The 21,555-nt window shown below is 37.3% G+C and overlaps 1 protein-coding gene and 1 long non-coding RNA gene across 6 annotated transcripts in view; one reads left to right on the top strand and one right to left on the bottom strand.

The window, feature by feature from the left end:
- LOC138166378 (uncharacterized) overlaps window positions 1-15,117 on the bottom strand; it is a 73,117-nt gene extending 58,000 nt beyond the window's left edge. For both annotated transcript variants that reach the window (XR_011169585.1, XR_011169584.1), the window contains exon 1: window positions 15,031-15,117. This is a non-coding gene — a long non-coding RNA (uncharacterized lncRNA). The remainder of the gene's footprint in view (window positions 1-15,030) is intronic.
- SYT1 (synaptotagmin 1) overlaps window positions 1-21,555 on the top strand; it is a 766,356-nt gene that overhangs the window by 613,622 nt on the left and 131,179 nt on the right. The window lies entirely within an intron of this gene.

Genomic DNA, 21,555 nt, shown 5'->3' with positions numbered 1-21,555 from the left:
TCTCACTTCCCAACACCTCTCTCATATCCCTATAACTACCCCTTCCCCATAACAGATAAATATAGTCAAGCAAGACGAATCAAAACACTGACCAAGTTGGAAAAGATATGCCTCATTTTGTACCTATTATGTCCAGTTCTTTGCCCACAGGCAGGAGGCAGGCTTCACCATCAAGTCCTCTAGAGTCTCCGTTGGTCACTGCTGAGCAACTTCCCTGGAATTCTTCATATTTGTCATTTTTCTCATTCAGCAATATTTCATTACATTCATATGCCACAAGGTGTTCAGCTTTTCCCAGATATATGAGTATCCCCTTTCTTTCTAGTCCCATAATTTTACCAAAAGCTTTTAAATTAGTCAGTATCACATATGTTACTCTTAAGATAGATATTCAAAAGTGAAAAGAATGGATAATAATAATAGCTTGTATTTATATAGTGCTTTAAAGTTTAAAAAAGAACTTTATATACACAATTTCACTTTATCTTCACTACAGCCCTGTGAGGTAAGTATGCTAGCATCATTCCCTGTTTACAAATGGAGAAACTGAGGCCCAGAACCATTGTGATTATTAAGGCATCTTTTTAAAAATGCAGAGAAGGGGGCAGCTAGGTGGCGCAATGAATACAGCACTGGCCCTAACACAGGAAGACCTGAGTTCAAATGAGGTCTCAGACATTTGACACACTTACTAGGTGTGTGACCTCAGGCAAGTGACTTAACCCCAATTACCTTGCCTTCCCCCCTCCAAAAAAAAAGGCATAGAAAAAAAATAGAAGGAAGGCCAGAAAGAAGTACAGGTATGAAAACCTGTTTAGTTTAGTTTAGTTTTAGTTTAATTAGTATAGTTTATAGTTTAGCATAATTTAACTTACTATATACTTTAAACCGGAGCAGCTAGGTGATACATGGATAGAGCACTGGTTCTGGAGTCAGGAAGACTCATCTTCCTGAGTTCCCAGTTCTGAGTCTGGCCTCAGACACATATCAGTTGTGTGACCCTAGGCAAGTCACTTACCCCTGTTTGCCTCAGTTTCCTCATCCATAAAATGAGTTGGAGAAGGAATGGCAAAGTATTCCAGGAGCTTTGCCAAGAAAACCTCAAATGGAGTCATGAAGAGGCAGACATGACTAAAAAATGAACACACTTTTTTGTTTGTCCTTCATGCTTGAAGAGGAGGACCATGACATCAGGGAGCCAAGACATGCAAGTGAATTGGATTTAAGTTTAAAAGAAAACCAAGCTAAATATATAATAAAGATCTGTAGTTTCATGTGAAATTCTCTATGTTTTGCTATGTATGTGGAAATATCCATTTTATTTGGTGTTTGCTAAGTTTGGAATAATAATAAGATTAACAATAATGAAAACCACAAAGAAAATGTGACTTACCCAAGGTTATAGGATTGGTTTGGGTCTTTTTGAGCTGGAAGGGACTATAGAGGCTTTGAGCATAATCTTATTTTACAAGTAGAGAAATTGAGGCACAGTGACATGAAATGAAAACATCACATAACCTATAAGTATCTCAGGTAGGATTTTAATCCAGGTCTGACTGACTCCAACTCCAGTGCTCTTATCCTCTCTGCCCCTCTTGCCATGTCCTCAAGTCAGGGCACAATTACTGGCATGTCCGGTAATAAGTAATAAGTAATTAGTGGCTCTGTAAGTTTCTCCATTGCTTTATCCAGAAACCTCCAGGAATCTCTTTATTTGAACAGGATTCTACTGTGAAGAAGCCCAGACCTATCACAAAAAGGGAAAGGCAGTAAATGGTTCATCAGTATGATAGTTGAAAATGCATTGAATTGCAGTTGTGTGTAACAAGCTTTAGGGAAATGAAAAGGGAGGGAGGGATTTTCTGGTAGTCATGTCTCATAAAAAATGTGATATATTTTATGGAGCAAAAAAACCCCAGACATCTCTTCAGGGTCACTCCAGCTGTCAAGATGATTCCATGATTCCATGCAAATGAGCCAAACAAGGCATTAAGTGTACCTGTGTTCAGGCTTTGTATAATGAGAATGGCTATCATTCCAATTCACATCATACCCATTTGCAGATAGATGGCATTTTTTCATCATAGTATCCATTGGCATCCACATTCCTATTTCAGGGACCTTTGTATTCCCTGACAATACGTTGATTTCCTTAACAATGAACACCAGTGAACTTTCCCCTAGGCAAACCAGATGGGATCCAAATTGTTTCTGCAAAATGAACAATTTGTGAAATCTTTGCAAATTGAATTCCAAATATACTTAGAAATGATCTTGACTTCCGCTGGTAACCATGCCACAATGTGAGTTGCTTTTAAAGCCTACATGGGAGATATACTAATTAGTTCTATAACCTTTAAGAAAAATGAATGAGAACAGCAGATTACCGTGCTAGACAAAAAAGGCAGAAACCTTTTTAAAAAAAGTAATTTGTACTTGCAGCATCTTTGGCAGGAAAGTATTAACTGTATTAGGAGAGAAGCTGAGAAATTTAGTGGAAAGAAGAATGACATTGGTGTCAAGATTCAAGGCCTCCACCTAATACTGTATGACCATGGGCAAGTCCCTTAACTTGTCAGTATCCCCCAGAAAACTCTTGAAAATTCTAAGTTAGAGACAAGTTATCATTCATGGAAATTAATTAAATTCTCCACCCCACTCCAGTATCCCACACAACTGAAATCATAAATCCAAATATCCCTCAAAATATAGTATAATAGACAATCACTTATCCTGTTGAGTTAGAACATACTCTACCCTATTTTGTGAAGAAGGTAAGTGAGCCACTATAAACAGAACAAATTTGCCTTCTATGCATGTGAGACCACTCACATGGTGCAGTGGATAGAACACAGGGGCCTGAAATTAGGCAAGATCAGAGTTCAGATCCAGTCTCAGACACTTACTAGCTGTGTGACCCTTGGCAAGTCACTTAACTTCTCAGTCTCAGTTTCCTGAACTCTAAAACTGGGATAATAATAATAATCTCTAAGGCTATCTTTAAGGATTGCTGTGAGACTCAAATGAGATAATAATTGTAAGGTGCCTGGAACAGAGTAAGTGCTAAATAAACATGAGATATTATTATTATTCATTTTAGTTGGCTAAGAATGGAACTCAGATTTCCAGCTTCCCTTATCTGCACTCCGATAATTGCTTTGCTAGATATTCATGTGTACAGGATAAAATTGCATTGAATATGCTATGCGTGAGAAGAGCTTTATTTATTCTATTCAGAATCTAACTGTATTTTGAAGCAGGGATAGTGGCCAACTCAAGACACATTATCAAGGCATCTAATATATACATCACTTTCATTGAACAAAAGCCATGCTGTGTTTTTCTGTTTGTAATAAAGGCCTTTTTGCATTTTCTATAACATTTGATCCATCAAAAACAATAATTTCCTTGAATATGCTTCAATTGATCATCTTCACAATTTGATGGTATATCTCTTTTAAAATATAAACATGCCATGCCACCCTAGTAATCTTACCATCAAATAATGTAGCATATTTGGATAGAATTCTCCTGGGATTTTACAAGATCAAGGAATATAATAGCTGAAAAGGTAACAGCATGTTTTTTTTTTATTATTCCAAACATGATATAAATATTATTCCCTTATAAAAATAGGTAGCCTATTGCTTTAGAGTCCTTGTGTCGTAAGTATTTACAATAATGCTAATGACACCAAATGGGAAGTGTTTATACTTCTATTAGCATTTTCATTTTTAGTAAGCTGTTTTGTCTATTCTATTTTATCCTTATTATTTTTTTACTAATAAATGTTATTTGCATATTATATAATGTACATATTTCTAATTCTCCCACTACCAAAAACAGATATCCACTAAATTTAAATATCTTTTTAACTAATTTTTTCTCTTTGTATATTTTATCTTACCAAAAACAGATATCCACTAAATTTAGATATCTTTTTTTAACTACAAATTTTTTTCTCTTTGCATGTTTTATCTGTGATATAATTTCCTACTGAGTTGTTTTAATTTAAATTCTGAACTTAAACACCAAATAAAATGGACATTTCCATATATGTAGTGATATGTAGTGTAAAAGAAAAAAAAAGACTATAGGGGCAGCTAGGTGGCGCAGTGAGTAGAGCACCAGCCCTGGAGTTAGGAAGACCTGTGTTCAAATCCGGCCTCAGACACTTAACACACATACACACACAAAAACTAGCCATATGACCTTGGGCAAGTCACTTAACCCCAACTGCCCTCCAAAAAAAAAAGTCTATACATGGGACTTCAGATCTCCCTTTCCCTTTTTTCTCCATCCCTCCCTTTCCTCCCCTTCTCTCTTTTTCTCTCTTTCTTCTGACAATATCCCTTGCTTTTCTGAGTTATCTGGTTTTCCATATTTTATGACCTAGAAAAGAAGACCAATTCCATTCTCTTCTTTGCATTTTAAATGCCTCAAAAACTTTTTCCTTTTTTTATTGCATTTTTTCTTTGTTTGCTGTTATTTTGTTTTTTGGCTATCATCCCATTCCCTATTCATACCCTACTCCCCGTTGGAAAAATGAAGATAATGCCCATGTAACAAATATGCAAAGCAAATTACCACTTTGGCCATGTCTAAAAATGTGTATCTCGTTTTTCATTACTCCACCGCCTCTCTGTCAGCAAGTGGGTAGCATGGTTTATTGTAGGTTCTCTGGAATCATGATTGGTCATTATATTGACCAGAATTTAATTTTTCAGAGTCAAAATTGTTCTCCTACTTATGCTTATTTCATTTTGTATCAGTTCATACAGATTTTCACAAGTTTCTCCAAAATCAGCTTCAACATTTCTTCTAGCACAATAATGCTCATTCAGTTTAACCATCTCCCAGCAACTGAGCAGCTCTACTTATAATGCTTTGCTACTATAAAGAGAACTGCTACAATTATTTTTGTCTGCATGGGTCTTTTTCTTCTTTCTTTGATCTTTCGGGAGTAAAGACCTATTAATTGTATTGTTGTGCCAAGGATTGTGCACAGATAAACGATTTTTGGAGCATGGTTCCAAACTGGTTTCTAGAATGGCAGGACCAGTTCACAGCTCCATTAACAGTGCATTACCATGACTGTTTACACCACAACTCTTCCAGCAGCTGTCATTTTCATTTTTTTTCTTCTTTACCAATTAATATGAGATGAAACCTCAGAGTTGCTTTAATTTGACTATTTCCAGTTATTACTGTTTTGAAGAATATGTTCATATAATTGTTGATAGCTTGGCCTTCTTCCTCTAAAAGCTGCCTATTCATATATTTTGACCCTTTACTTATTGGGGGAATAGCTCTTGTTCTTATAAATTTCTGAATCTGTTCCTAATATATTGTGCATAAGAAACTTTTATTGGAGAAATTTGATAGATTTTTCCAATTACCTGGTCCCCTTCTAATTTTAACTACATTGACTTTGTTTTGGCAAAAACTTTTTTTAAATTACATATAATCAAAATGGTCTATTTTGTTTTCTTTAATCTTCTCTATGCTTTGTTTGAATGTAAACTCTTTTTTTAGACAGAGACCAGATAAGTAATTTCTTCCTTGCTCCTGTAATTTATTTATGATGCTACCATTTATGTCTAAGTCATATACCATTCAGAGCTTATCTTGGTATATGGCATGGTATTTTGGCCTATATTTTATTTCTGCCAGACTGTTTCCTAGCTGTTTGTATCAGAGAGAGTCCTTACCCAGTTGTTGCTGTTTCTGACTTTTATATGCTTCTCCATTTCTATTGTCTCAGAAAGTATCAGATCATATAAAAATTTTTCTTTCTCCTCCTTACATTTCTTTTTCTTCCTAACAAGATGACCTAAGTTCTTTCTTGACAAGTATAGCTTGCTGGCTCTTTTGTCCCCATAACCTTGTCCAACTGGCTGCCAAACTCATTCTCTTCCTGTCTTACCCTGCACTTTTATATTCATTGTAATTCACAATCTGTTACATGGAATATTCTATACAACATCTCTGCCTGGTCCTCATTTTATTCCCTGCAGCCTCACAAAGATCTTTACAACACTCTTCAAGCCAAGCAATTTCCATTTTATAAGTAGAGATCCCCCTTAACGAGTCTTAGTATATAATATTTTCCAGGGTTTCCTTTTTACATCCTCAGCCTTTATCCCCCATTCTTTCACTTTCACCATATCCTTTCCATAGGGTTACCCTTTCATTTTTTCAGAAATCTTTTCAACAGAGAGCTTCCTTTCCTTTTAGAAGGAACACCAATGCCCTGAGATTCTGGGGTGCTGAAACTCAATAGAAGAAAAAAAAATCACTTGTATTAAGGCAAAAATGCCCACCACAAAAGCAGACAGAGGAGCCTGCTGGCCTTGTGAAGAACAAGGCCTTGGGTCCACAGTAGAGTAGGGATCCCTCACCTTTTTGTATCATGGACTCTGCTGGCAGTCTCATGAAGCCTTATAATACTGTGTTCATATAATACCTGCATTCATAATTGAAGGAAATGCTAAATTTCATTTAGAGGTTAGGAAAAATAAAGCTGCACTTTTTTTTTTCTCATCCAATTTACATACCCCGGGTTAAGAACCCCACAGGCATAAGGAGAATAATTTTATGGGCAGCCTAGCCAGAAGGAACTGCTTGTCAGATGCTCTACCCCTTCAGAGATATTTAACTTTGATTGCATTACCTATTGTCATAGATTCTTCTAATGCACTGTGGTGATCTGGTTGGCCACTTTTTCAGCTGTGATAAAGAGTAACTACTCTGTTTAATATCACAATCAAGATACTCATGCAGGACTGTGTCAACTAGGGAATCCCCTCCATTCAGTGTCTGAGATCACTTCTTCAAGAGGCCTTTGTGGAAGTTTGTTGGAGTCAGTCATTTGGAATTAGTACAATCAATATGGTCCTCTTTGAGAACAAAGGATGAACAGCAGCAACAAAAATAATAACTAGATTAATAAGCATTTTTACTAAATGTCTACTGTGTATCAAAAGTTGGGGATCTATTTCTTCATATTCTTATCTGGTTTCTTCCTACCTTCTACTACCATTGAGTAAAAATGGGGTAAACTTTTCCATTTAAAGGTGTATCCTTGAGACTTTTCCCTTCTTTCTTCTCTCCTCCCCTTCTCCCCTTCTTTCACTTTCTCTTTCCTGTACACCTCTCCCTTCCCTTTTCTTTCTCTTCTCCTATGCTTCTCTCTTCTTCCATCCCTCCCACTCCTTCCTTTCTCTTCTCTTCTCCCATGCTCCTCTCCCTTTTCATTCCTTCCTTTTTTCCACCTCCTTCTCTCTTCTTTCCTTCACTTCTCTCCTCCCATGCTCCTCTCCCTTTCCTTCTCTCTCAATCCTCCCTTTCCTCCCCTTCTTTTTTTCTCTCTTCCTCCTCTGACAGTACCCCTTTCTTTTATCTTGTCTATTATAATCTAATTAATAAACAAAGACAGCTTTGGTCTATACCCGAGCAGTGTGAAGGAATTTCAAGGTACCAGTAATACAATTGAATTGCATCAGGAAAGTTTCTTGTTGTTTGCTAAGCTTAGTGGAAGTTTAACTCACTCAGTCATAGAACTGTTGCTTTCAGTGACAGTTCAAGTTTAAAAGTGTTGAACATTTCCTTCTAGGCATCATCTGTCATAGTCTTCCATTAGTGCTCAAGGTTCTTTCCAACTAAGCCCCACTAGTTTCTGATTGAAACCACAATTGTCACCATCTCCCTTACCAATGGAACAGATGTCCTAGGCAGTGCTCCTAGGAGATCCAATCTTTCTACTATGTCCTCTCTCTAAGCTATAGCCTAGCTTCCCCTTTCAAACCATTTCTAACCTGTGACTTCTTAAGCTGCCATCTTGAAACCTGCCATGTTTTCTCCCCATTATCCTTCCCATTCTTTCCCTCAATGTGCTTTCAACTACTCTACCCTAGCTCTCCACCCCACAGTACCTTCATTCTACTAACTATGGTTTAATTTATTATAATCTAATATCATAATAGTATATATAATGCATATTATAATATAATGTAACAACATAAATATGCTATAATTTTAACAATATAATAATTTATATAATATATAACATAATATAAATATATTATAATTTAATATAACATACAAATCATAATATAACAAACTAACACTTATTAAGTACATCACTTACTTCTGACGTTTCATTCCTTCTCCCTTAACTGGAACATTTTTATACATCATCATTTTCATAACAATTTTCAGAGTTTAGTAGAATAAGATCCTAAGATTTAGAGCTTAGAGGAACTTTAAAGTCAGTTTAGTGAAGGCCATCTGCCCCATTGCCCAGATGAAGAAACTGAGGCTCAGAAAAGGTAAATGACTTCTCCAGTGTCACATATCTGCTAAGTAACAAAGAATCAAACCCAAGTTCGCTAACTCCAAAATTAGTACTCCTTCCATTTATAGAAAATACTAAAACTCCACAGGTACATTGTAACACCAATAAATCTGCCCCCTTTCTAGTACATCTCCCCAAAGCTTACAGTTACCTTTTGAGGGCCAAAAACTATTTAAGTTTTCAAAATAGAGTGCAGAAAGAAAATGAAACTGACCTTAGAGACATAATCTAGTATTGTAAGTTCCATTTAGAGCTGAAAGGGGCAAGGATAAACCTCTGTGGACTTTAGGTTCCTTGCCTTTAAATTAAGGGAGGTGATCGAAATGATTTCCAAAAACTCTTCCAGCTGTTGACATCACTATCTTCTTACAATAACCTTCTTTAACTAGGTAGTATAATTAGGTGGCAAAATGGGTAAAGTGCTAGGCATGGAGTCAGGAAGACTTGAGTTCAAATCCAGCATCAAACACCTATTAGTTGTGTGGCCCTAGGCATGTCACTTTCTGCCTCGGTTTCCTCACTTGTAAAATGGGAATAATAATAGAACCTAACTCCTAGCATTGTTGTGAAGATATGAAATTATATGTGTGGAACACTTTGTAAACCCTAAAAAAGCTATAGAAAGGCTTTGTGGCTTGTTGTTGTTCAATTATATCAATCAATCAACTCTTTGTGACCCTGTTTGGAGTCTTCTTGGCAGAAATACTGGAGTGGTTTGCTGTTTCCTTCTCCAGCTCATTTTACAGATGAGGAAACTGAGGTACAAAGATTAAATGATTTGCCCAGGGTCACACAGCTAGTGTCTGAGGCCAGATTTGAACTCAGGTCTTCCTGACTCCATGTTCTTCACTCTATCTAGATAACCTATAAAAAGGCTAACTATTGTTGTTCTTAGTGCAAATACCATTAGCCCTACTCCATAAAGATACAAAAAGGTTAAGTGACTTGTCCATGGTCACACAGCTTCTAAATTTTCAGAAACAGGATTTGATCCCAGTTCTCCTGATTCTAGGTCCTGTGTTCTAGGTTCACTGTGCTATATTAAAATTTACCTTTTTAGTTTTCCTTTCTTCCTCTTTCTGACAGCTACTCTCTAAGTTTTTCTTCATGGTTGTTCCAGACCAGGGTGACCCCTGTCACCTGCAATATTCCCCCCTTCTGGCCTTTGCTTCAACCTTCTTTTCCTTATAAGCAAAACAAACCTCTTAACCCTCCAATCTCTCTCAGTCACCTTCAGGCTGCTAAAACTGCATTGTCTAGTATGTTTGATAATTGCTTAATGTGTTCTCCCATTAGAAATCACAGGATTATAAATTTAGACCTGGAAGGGACCTCCAAGGTCATCTAGTTCAACAACTTCATTTTACAGATGGGGAAACTGAGGCTTATTGATGTGGCCAAAATCATGCAGGGAACAAGCATCCAGAATACACACCCTGAAGAGGAAAAATCTTTAATCAAAAGGAATCTTCAATTCCTTCCACTTCCATGATAGAACCTCATCTATTTGCTCATGGGTGAAATGTTTTAGAGCAGAGGGCCTATCCAGAACCCCATTCCAACCATACTGTACATACTTCACCTAGAATCAGAGTGATGATGGCACAGTAGACAAGCATTTAAGTGTCTACTTTATTCCAGGCATGATACTAAGTTCTAGGGATAGAGAGATAAAAACATAGTCCCAATCCCCAACAAGTATCCATTCTAATATGAAAACATCCTTACATTTGGAGTCAGAGGGGCCAGGTTCAAATCCTTCTTTTAACACTTATTACTTGTGTGACTTTGGATGAGTCCCAGGGTCTCACTTTCCTCAACTGTAAATTGAAATGGATAGCATTATCTGATGTCTAAGTTGTCTTCCAGGTGTATTCTATGATCCATTGACCACAGAATGCTCTTGAATGAGTTGCACAAATTTTCTTGGACAGATGAGAAGTACCTATGCTTTATGAACTTTTTGCTTTTCCATTCGCCCTACATGGAACACATTAGCAATACCTGCTTTTATGTATTTTTATAATTCAATAAAGGAAGAGAAGTAGATGTTTTAAAATTATCAAATTGCAATATATAATAAAGGTGCCAACAGGGAAAAGTTCACCAAAGTCTAGCTCATAAAACTTGAAATGCATCTTCTCGTCAATATCATGCATTTTGTTTTCATGTACCAGGGATTTGGTCTTAGGCTCACACTTCAAATGTTTATTGAATTCAATTCAACTCAGGTTTATTGGATTTCATACCATCTTCATAAAATGAGTTGTTCTATTATACAAAGTGAAGCCCCATTTGCCTGAGAGTTGTTGTATCTCACACGTATGCATGAAAGAACATTTTTATCACTGTTCAACGCAGGTTCCATATTTTTTAGATTTGAGAACATTTCACAGGTAACTGAAATGTGTCGCTGTGCCCATCTAGACTAATAGATATAAATACAAAAAGAGCTGATAGGTCAGGGAAGCAAAATTCTATAAGTGGATATCAAGTGGTCTTACAATATTCCTTAGCAAAAAAATGGCCTGTTTAACAGACTAGGTTACCACATTTGCTAAAGTAAACACATAAATATGATTTTTATATTTTTTTTCCAAATTGGTAGCATTCCAATTTTAATCAAAAGGTCAGCTAGGTGATTTAGTGCATAGAGTGCTGGGCTTGGAGTGAGGAAGACCTGAGTTCAAATCTAGCCTTAGATACTGTTTGACCCTGGAAAAGTCACCTAACCTCTGTTTGCCTCAGTTTCCTCATCTATAAAATGGGGGTAGTAACAGCATTTACCTCCTAGAGTTGGTAGTAAGTATCAAATGATATAGTAATTATAAAGTGCTTAGCACAGTGCCTGGTACATAGCAGGTGCCACCATGATCATTGTCATCATCATCATCATTATTATGCTTCCTTAGAATATTCAGAATATTTAAATGACTTTAACATTCACACAACAGTTTAATTTGTGTCTCTAGTACTTAAAGTTCCTTTCAGACCCCAGCCTACATTTTATGCACACTAAACCAGGAGAGAATTCCACTCAGAATCTCATTATTAATTTCTTTTATTAGATTAAGTTGAATCCATCAGAAAAGTTCCAATTCAGAAGTCATTTGCAAAGCCCTTTTTTCCTAGATTTAATTATAAAAACCCTTCTAATATACATTTGAATTCAGTCCACTTTTCAAAGGTCATTGAAGTGACCCCTTCTCCATATATAAAGAGAAGATCACCAGATAAATGTCCATCAGAGAGACTGGTCATTTTATAGGATCCCAGATTTAGTTGTGGAAGGGACTTCAGAGGTCATGTATTCTAACCCTTTAATTTGGCCAGTGTGGAAACTCAGGTCCAAAAAGATAAAGTGATCTATGCAAGCAATCATAGTAGCAAAGCCTGGATTTAAACTTGACTGATTTAAACCTTAAATCTGTCTCTGATTCTAGGACTGTCTTCATTATACTTGAATGCTTTTTGAAATAGTTCATTTTATTAGTCCACTAGGACTGGCCAATTTCTATGCTGCTTTTCAAAAGAGAAAAAAAAATAGTACTATTAAGTCATTAATTCATTTCACATCATTCAGTTGTTACTTTTTGGAAAATACTTTGAAATTATTAAACTGCTTACAACAAAAGACATTTTCAATTGTCAATTCTTCATTCTAAAGGAGCAGATTAATGTCTCTGAATCTCAGTGGGAACTTTCTAACACTAAGTGGCAGCCTCTATGTAGCCATCAAAGTAATTTATTAAAATAAAATTTATTAAAATAAATTATACATAAAGCTGGGAGACATCTCTAATAGCAATAAGGCCACCTCCATGAGATGATCACACCAGCAGAAGCACTCATCTGTAACACATAACCCCATAGAACCTTGAAATTATAACAACCACACCTCCAGAAATGCCTTTCTGTTATTAGTTTCCTGGAAGGCCTGACACTGTATGGCAGTTTTGGTAAATACATAATAAAGACTCAGTAGATACCTAATACTTGCTTGACTGAATGAGAAACTTCTGCAGTAAAAGGGTGGGCTTATTATGTGCCGAGCACTGTGCCAAGTATTGGAGATGCAAAGAAGGACAAAAAGAGCGTCCCTGCTTTCAAGGAGCTCGTAACATAATACCAAAGAAATATGAAACATGGTCATAAAACCATACATTAAGAGCTAGAAGGGAACACCCTTTTTGAGAACACCCAGTTCAGTCCCATCATTTTACAGATGACAAAACTGAACCCCAGAAAAGTTAAGCATTTGTCCATGGTCACAAAAGTATAAGGTCATCAGCTCCTTCTACTCCAAATCCAGTGTTTTATCTGTTACCCTCCCCTCAGTGAGTTTAGCTGGAGAGAAAAAAAATGAATACCATGAAACAAGAGAATGATCGAGAGGACTACATCATATCTTAAAAGTTCTACACAAGCAAACCCAAAAAAGTGAAAATTACAGGGGAAACAGGAAACTTATAAGAAAAAAAAACTTTGCAACAATTTTCACTGATAAAGATCACATACCACAGTTGATAAAATGGTCCAAAAATGTAAACAGGCAGTGTTCAGAGGAGGAAATCAAAGGTATCAATTGCCATATGACAAAATGCTTTTAATCATTAACAATTAGAGAAGTGCAAAGCAAAGCAACTTTGAGGTTCTACCTCATATCTGTCACATTGGCAAAGTTGACAAAAAAAGGAAAATGATAAATTCTGGAGGGGCTATGGGAAACCAGGCATTGCTAATGCATTATTGGTGGAACTGTGAATTAGTCCAGCCATTCTGGAAGGCTGTTTAGTACTATACCCAAAAAGTCATTAAACTCTGCATAACCTTTGAATCAAACAGTGGATAGAGCACCAGACCTGGAGTCAGGACAACTTGAATTCAAATGCAACCTCAGATACCAGCTGTATAACCCTGAGCAAGTTACTTAAACTTGTTTGCCTCAGATTCCTTATTTGTAAAATGATCCGAAGAAAGAAATGGCAAACCACTCCAGTATCTTTGCCTAGAAAACCCCAAATGGGGTCACAAAAAGTCAAGTACAATTGAACTGACCAGACAAGAACAACAAAACAACAATCCTTTGACCCAGCAATAATACCACCATTAGTCCTGTACCCCAAAATTATTTTTAAATGAGGAAGAAGTACAAAAGTATTCATAGAAGTTATTTTTGGTAGTAGCAAAGGAATGCAAGCTAATAGGGCACCCCTTGATCAGGGAATGGCTGAACAAATTGTGGCACATGAATGAAGTGAAATAAATGGTAAAAGATGTTTTCAGAGAAACCTGGGAAGGCTTGTATGAACTGATACAGAGTGCAGTGAATAGAATCAGGAGTATAGTTTATATAATATGAACAATACTGCAAAACTAACAACTTTGAAGGATTTATGAACTCTGATCTAAGCAATGCAATATAACCTTGATTCCAGAGGACCAATGATAAACATGCTACCCACCTCCTGACAGGTGATGGACAAAGGATGCAGAATAAGACATTTTTAATATGACCAATGCAGGAATTTGTTTTGCTTGACTACGTATTTGTTATAAGGATTTTTAATTGTTTTTCCAATGATATGAAGGGCAAGATGGGAGGTAGATAAAATCCATGTTTCATTATTTTTAAAATTAACTTAATTTTTTAAAAGAGAAGAAATAGGACAGGCACTTCCAGTTGAAGGATGGTAAGGAGGTGCTAGAAGCCTTTATGTTTATCCTTTGCAATATTGTTACTGTTAAGAGAAATCAGGTTAAGGATACTGACCCAATGCTAGCATCAAAAAGAGAATAGGTCTTCAAAAGTGGGGTAACAGTGGGTCATGGGACTGGTTTAAGGAGGCAGATTTTTCCAGTCAACTAAGTTGGATCTACATGATTCAAAATTGACCTGTTACTTAAAATAGGTCAGTGTCCCCAGTGATGCTGAGAACCACCATAGAGTTTGAGAAGATGTTATGGTTTTATTTCTAATGTTGAAAGGGATCTTAAGATCTCTTGGAAGAAGGAATGTTACCTGCCAAGATGAGATATGGTGAAAGGGACCCAGGGATGCGAACAGTCTTTTTGCCCTTCTGTCTGATGAATAAAGCAGTAAAGTGCCATTCTCTCTTCTGGAGAGCTTTTTCTGTCTCTCTTCCCTAGTGGGCTTATAAGCACCTGGATGAGCCCTTCTCTCTGGCTTCTTGCCACAGGCCAGAGCTCTCTTTTGTGAAATTCTGGCTTCTTTTCTGATGGTCAGAGCAGCAGGCGCCTGAAAAGATCTTCTAATTCCCCACATTTTTTATTCCGGAAATCTCTGTGTGCTTTAAGGTTATTATTAAGAATTCTCTCTTCACTTTACAAAAGGCATTTCTATAAATTCACATTTGTCCTGAACTAGGAATTTCCCTGAAAGTACTTGCAAGTTATGTTTTGTAAAGATCCACCAACCCAGCATCTTATAAACAACTTATTAAAAGAGCCATAAATTGGGTTTCTTTGAGTCCAGGCTCACCTCTCTTCCATTGATTCTCCACACAGCTGCCAAACCAATATTCCTCAAAAACATATCTAACCATAGTATTCCCCTCTTCAAAAATCTGCACTGATTTCCCTCTTGCCACTTGGATAAAGTTCAAGATCATTTACCTGGCATTTAAAACCCTCTTTTTATGGCTCCCACCTACCTTTGTAGTCATACTTCATATTCTTCCCCTTCAGACACTGAATTCCAGCTAAACTTTTAGCTGTGTCTATACAGGGCAAGTCATAATATGTCTGGAATGCGCTCTCTCCTTTTCAGCCATTCAGTAGTTTTTCAGTCATGCACCTTATTCTTCATGACCTTATTTGGAGTTTTCTTAGCAAAGATACTGAAGTGGTTTTCCATTTTCTTCTCCAGATCATTTTACAGATGAGGAAACTGAGGCAAATAGGATTTAAGTGACTTGCCCAGGATCACACAGCTAGAGCTCCCATTTGAACTTGGGAAGATGAGTCTTCCTGACTCTAAGCCCAGCACTCTATCCACAGTGCCACCTATCAACAACAAAAACATAAGATCTTTCTCAGTCATTAGCATACTCATGAATAAATTTGTATAAACTTTCCAGCCACTTGTGCTATGCATAAGTTATATCTCCCCCCACCCCATACCCCTCTTCCTTCATTAAATTGTAAGTTGCTTAAGGGCCTTCCATTCTTGTCTTTTTCTCCCCACTACCTAACATAATGCTTTTCATGTATTTAGTAAACATTTGTTCAATTGAAAATTACTGGCCAGGAAGGGAAGGTAGTCTCACTTCCCTGACACATAACAGAGGTACAGCAGGGGAGAGGGAACATGGTACAGTGCCAGAGTTGCAGACTTGGGAGTCCAAAGACCTAGATTTAGATGATACACTCTGTCTGTATACCTGGGGCAAATCACTTAATCCCTTTTGGCCTCAGGTTCCTCAATTACAAAATGAGTGGGCTGTATCAAATTACCTTAAATGTTCTTTTAACTTCTACATCCCCAATCCTTAGAGCAGAGAGTAGGAATGACGGTAAAGAGAATGGCCTTTCTAAAGCAGAGGAGGGAATAGATTGAATCCATAGACTGGGTTCAAAGTGACAATTCACAAGTGACTTTTGAAAATCTATTCAGTGACAAATAATGCAAATGATAAATACTAGAGGGACTAGGGGAACATCTCAGTTTAGATGGTTTGGAGCTACACTAATTAAAACATCACTAAATTGCACAGACTCTTTGACCCCATGATACCACTAATAAGCATATACCTAGTCAATGTTGAAGATAGAAGGAAAGGTCATTCATATATGTGTGTGCATAAAGACACATATATACACATGCTCATATATATGCACATATGTATAAAATATACACGCATATATAACAACATTTTAGCAATACTTTTTGCAAAGAATACTAGCAAGTATAGCAAAGTCAAGTAACAAGGAACTGTAAGAAAAACGAATGCCCATCAGTTGGGAAATGCCTGAATAGACTGTGGTATATGGACAGCTGATAGGTCCAGATACTGAACCTAAGTGGTACTGTTGGAATCAGGAAGACTCATCTTCTTTGAGTTCAGAAACTTAGCAGCCATGTAACCCTGGGCAAGCCACTTAACCCTGTTTACCTCAGTTTCTTCATCTGTAATATGAGCTGAAGAAGGAAATGACAAACCATTCTAGTATCTTTGCCAAGAAAACACCAGATGGAGTCACAAAGAGTTGGACATTACTGAACTTGAATTTGCAAGAAATCCTAATTTGAAGAAACTCCCTCTTCCAATGCAGATTGGTAACTTTTCTACAACTTGGAGTCTCAGAAACTTTCCTAGGGATTAAGCGACTTTCCTAGAATGAAACAGCAGCTATGTGTTATGGGAAGGACTTCTTGACTTTGAGACAAACCTCTAGTGGATTTGCCAAGCTGCCTCTGGCATGTGAATATAGTGTAAAATGGTAACACCAAAAGAAATGGAAAGTATGAAAAATTCAGAGAAATCTTGTATGTACTCTTGCAGAGTGAGCAGAACCAGGAAGATAATGCACACCATGACTACATCAACACAAAGAAAAATAGCAAGCAAAGACTTAAAACTATGATCGAAGGGTGCAAGATTGAATGTTAGAGGACTCACCTTTGAATCCTAACTCTACCACATATAACTTGAACAACCATGGGCATGTCACAACCTCTCACTGTTTCAGTTTGCTCATCTATAAAATAAAGAGGTTGGATTAGGCGAACTAAAGTCTCTTCCAAATCTAAATAAAAGATCCCATGATTCCATCTATCATAATTTCAGAGGATTAATGCCTCAAATGTCTTGGCAAAAAGGTGGTGGACTATGGGTGCAAAATGAGACATACATTTTCCAACTTAACTAATGTGTTGATTTATTTTACTTAGCTGTACATTTTTATTTCAATGGATAGCACTATTTGCAGCAATGAAGTCATTAGAAAGTAACGGTGTTATTGTTTGTTTTTTGTTTTGTTTTGGGGAGTTTTTTGTATTTTTTTTAGTAACCTATCTAAGGATTTGGGATGCCACATACTTAACACAGGTAGGCCAGCAAGGAGGTTGCTGTAGTAGTTGAAGAGTAGTTGATCCAGAGTGTCCAATGCTACAAAGAAATTATAGAAAAGAGTTCTGAAAAGGGCACTGAATTTTGCAAAAGGCTGGTATATTGGTCCCTGGTAAATTTAGAGATTGAAACCTAAAGAGAAGTGAACTTTAACAAAGAGATGCATCCAATATATTTCAGAAATGAAGACTTGTAAAGAATTTATTAGTTAGCCTTGTAGCAGTTTTAAAAAGCTGCTTCAGAACAGATTTTAATGGGCATTTGGTAGCACACTTTCAGAAAGGTTAAATCCTCTAAGTATATTGTATTTGCAGAATATGTGAAAGCCTCAGCTTATACAGTGAGATAAAGGGGATTATTTTGTGAGTTTCACTTGAGTCAAATGAAACCTGTCCGAGTTCCAGAAAGGACAATTGGCCTGTGATCTTTACCTGTATGTGAGAGGGTGATTGGGAATATCAAGTATGGCTTATGATTCTTTGCACAGGTACAGACATAAAAAAGTCCCTTGATTTTTTTATTGGTAGCCAGCTTTTTCATTGTTTGCCCTTCTTCTTAAACCTGCAGTTCAGTCAAGGATTTGTTTAAAAAAAAAAAAAAGAGCTGGGCATCTTGGAGGGAGCAAGGAGAAAAGAAAGAAAATTCCGCAACATTTGTTGTTTCTATTTTAACGAAAATTTTTGAAAACTTCTGGATTATGATTTCTTAGAATGATGAATAAAATGAAGTTTATTTCATTTCAGTACCTCTCAGTACTCCCAGGCAATTCTTTAATTAGTGCCAATCTGCAGTGGTAGAACGACTTCCTAACCAAGCCCTCTCTATACAGCTGAAATCAGAGAGGAGAGTGGACAGACATGGAAAGAAGAATGGAAGGAAGGGAAAGGGAAAAGATACATAAATAGCATTTAATCCCCCAAAATGATTGCTACAAAAATTAACAATAGGTAGACATTTATGTGTAACTATCTACAGTCAAATCATTATAATTCCTGTATGCTAAGGATAAACACAATAGTAAACCTTGAGTTGAAAAACAAGTCAGTTTCTGTCCCAAGGAGCAAAAGTCTATCTTCGCTTGGAAGTAAGTCCAAAGAAAAGAAAAGTAAGAAACTTTATTAAGAAAAAGAGGGGGAAAAAAATGTCATCAGATGATTCATGCTGCTGCAAACTTCTTAGAGCCAAGACTTGAGAGGAGAAAAACAAATGACTTCATCTTCTGCCACATTTGACTTGGTTATAAAACAAGCAGAATGCTCGTGATTCAATGTTGGAAAGGTGATTTCAGATGTTAGAGAACACAAAGCAGCCTCCAGTGTCTGTTTCAGGATCTTAGGCTGGGCGGCTGCCAAACAGAGCCTCCCTGCAACACGGTGACAAAGGCCTTGGAACAAAATAGCCTCTGACTCTTTTTGTTCTTAGGCTTTTTCAGATTCTTCCATTTTCTTCAGCATGAGAAAGAAATTTGGCCTGAGTTTAAAAATACTCACAGCAAATCAAGAAAAGATATAGAAAAAGGTAGAGATGCTTCCATATGGGGAAACCTCCATTTTCAGAAGTCTGTATCAATGACTAAAATGAGGAAAAGCCAAAAGGCCTTGTTGTAATGGAGAGCATGGGGATACCTGAGGCTCAGGGTTCTTGGCTGCCTCTTCTAGTTTCAAGAATTAGGCAGTGGGATCTCATTTTGTGTCTGCAGCCAAAAAAGCCAGTGCAGTCTTGAGTTATGTTAAGAAAGGCAGAGAGGGGCAAGTCTGACTTTACTTGGTCCTTTTCAGACCACCTCAGGAGTCTCGTGTTTCAGTCTGAGCACCCCATTTTAGGATGAAGAGCATCCAAAGTAGGGCAGACAGGATGATGAAGGACATCAAGTTAATCCCATCTTGGGACCTATTTTAGGAATGGGGATTTGGGGCCTAGAGAAGAGAAGACTCAAGGGGGATATGCTGGCTGTCTTCAAAAATTATTAAGGTGATCAAATTGGTTGTTTTTTTAAACTATTTATTTTACATTTCCAAATTCTCTCCATCCCTGTACTAAGGCAAAAAAAACATACCCATAGAAATATATATTTGCTGCTGTTTATTCATTTCGGTTCTGTCAGCCCCACTTGGGGCTTTCTTGGTAAAGATGCTGGAGTGATTTACCATTTCTTTTTCCAGCTCATTTTATGGATGAGGAAACTGAGGCAAACAAGTGTTAAGTGACTTGCCCAGGGTCACACAACTAGGATTTGAACTCAGAAAGATAAGCCTTCATAACTCCAGACTTTGTGCTCTATCCACCCTGTCACTTAGCTGCCCCTTGCATTTCTTGAACTAAGTTATCAAATACTCCGCCTCATTTCTTAGTTAGCCTTAATCACTGAATGGGTGTTGCCTAAGTCAAACTAAGACTTGTTAAAGACCTTAGTTTTAAAAGGCCAAGGTTCGCCACTGCATCCTAGGCTATCTCCAGTTGATCTATATCTGGTCTATTTCTGGTCGCTGGACCCAGAATGGCTCTGAAGGAGAAAGTGAGGCTGGTGACTCCACAGCCCTCCCTCACTTAAATCCAGTTCACTTGCATGTCATGGCATCACCTTCTTGATATCATGGTCCTCTTCAAGAACAAAGAACAAACAACAATATCCGACTTTGTGATGTGTTATGTGGTCTAGGGGATAGAATGTTAGGCTTGAAGTCAGTAGGGGTTTGAATCTTACTTTGATGCTTTATAAGCACTACCTTATATAAAATATAATATTCTAAAATAGCTTATTTTGTGCTTTTGCTATTGTTTAATCTTTTCAGTCATGTCCAACTATCTGTGACCCCATTTGGGGTTTTTTAGGCAGAGATATTAAAGTGGTTTGACATTTCCTTCTATAGTCTTTTTACAGAGGAAACTGAGGCAAACAGGGTTAAGTGACTTGCCCAGGGTCACACAGCTAGCAAGTGTCCAAGACTCAAGAAGATGAGTCTTCCTAATTCCAAGCCCAATATTCTATTCCCTGCACCACTTAGCTGCCCCAGAAATACATATACCTATTTTATATTATGCAGATATATGCAGAACCTATTTCCACATTATCCATGTTGTGGGGGAGGGGAAAAGGGGAGTAGGGGGCAAGAAAAATAAAGTGAAAAAACATAGACTTCAATCTGCACTCAGAGTTCATTAGTCCTTTCTCTGGAGTTAGATCACATTTTTCATTGTGAGTCCTGTGGAGTTGGTGTGGGCCACAGTATTGATAAGAGCAAAGGCAATCGTGTTGCAGAATGATCAGATCGTTCTGCTTGGCCCTGAGGGCAAAAATGGGAGCAAAGAATAGGAGCTGCAAAAAGGACCAATTTAGACTTGATGTAAAAAGATACTGTCAATTAGTGTTTGTCCAAAAGTGGCCTGGAGTCCCTCAGGAGTTGATAAATTTCACATCACTGAAGGTTTTCAAGTGAAAATTTATGTCTAGGTATCAGTTTATTGTAGGGGGCATTGATTTTAGTCATCAATTGAACTTGAGAAGCAACACAGTGCAGTAGTTAGAGAACGGATCTCAGAGTCAACTGACTTTGTGGCCTTGAGCAAGTCATTCAACATCTTACTGCCACAGATATCTAAGATTGTGAGTTGCAGAGAAGGTGCTGACGTGAGTTGGTAGAAGGACTTTCTTTCCTTGGGGGCTCCCTATACCAGTGAATATATGTTTCTTTCCTATCCCTATCTCCTTTGAGTAAAGCTAGCAGGACAACTTTTAAATGCTACAATTATATAATGACTTATTCCCTCATAGTCCCTGTTTGCTACTTGACATGTTGTTTGCACAGTTTCAGGTCACTGGAAAGACTTTTTGGCAAAGCTTTTTTACAGATACAGGTCCTTTTTTCAGCTCCATCCCATTTGCCTATAACCATTGAAGCTTTCATTTCCATCCTTCCCTTTATTAGAGACTTTCATCACTAGAGACATAGAATACAACAGACGTTCATCCCTAGAGACACAGAATACAACAGATTCATTCATTCATGCTAAGTTGCAGCCTCACCCTTCATTTTCCATTTTACTTTATCTCGGGACACATATGGATGGATGGATGGATGGATGGATGGATGGATGGATGGATGGATG

This window comes from Petaurus breviceps, unplaced genomic scaffold (assembly GCF_028583685.1).
Source record: "Petaurus breviceps papuanus isolate PSGF00001 unplaced genomic scaffold, PetGlider_PUasm1.0 221, whole genome shotgun sequence".
Classification (NCBI taxonomy): domain Eukaryota; kingdom Metazoa; phylum Chordata; class Mammalia; order Diprotodontia; family Petauridae; genus Petaurus; species Petaurus breviceps.
This window is presented reverse-complemented; position numbering and strand designations above follow the sequence as displayed.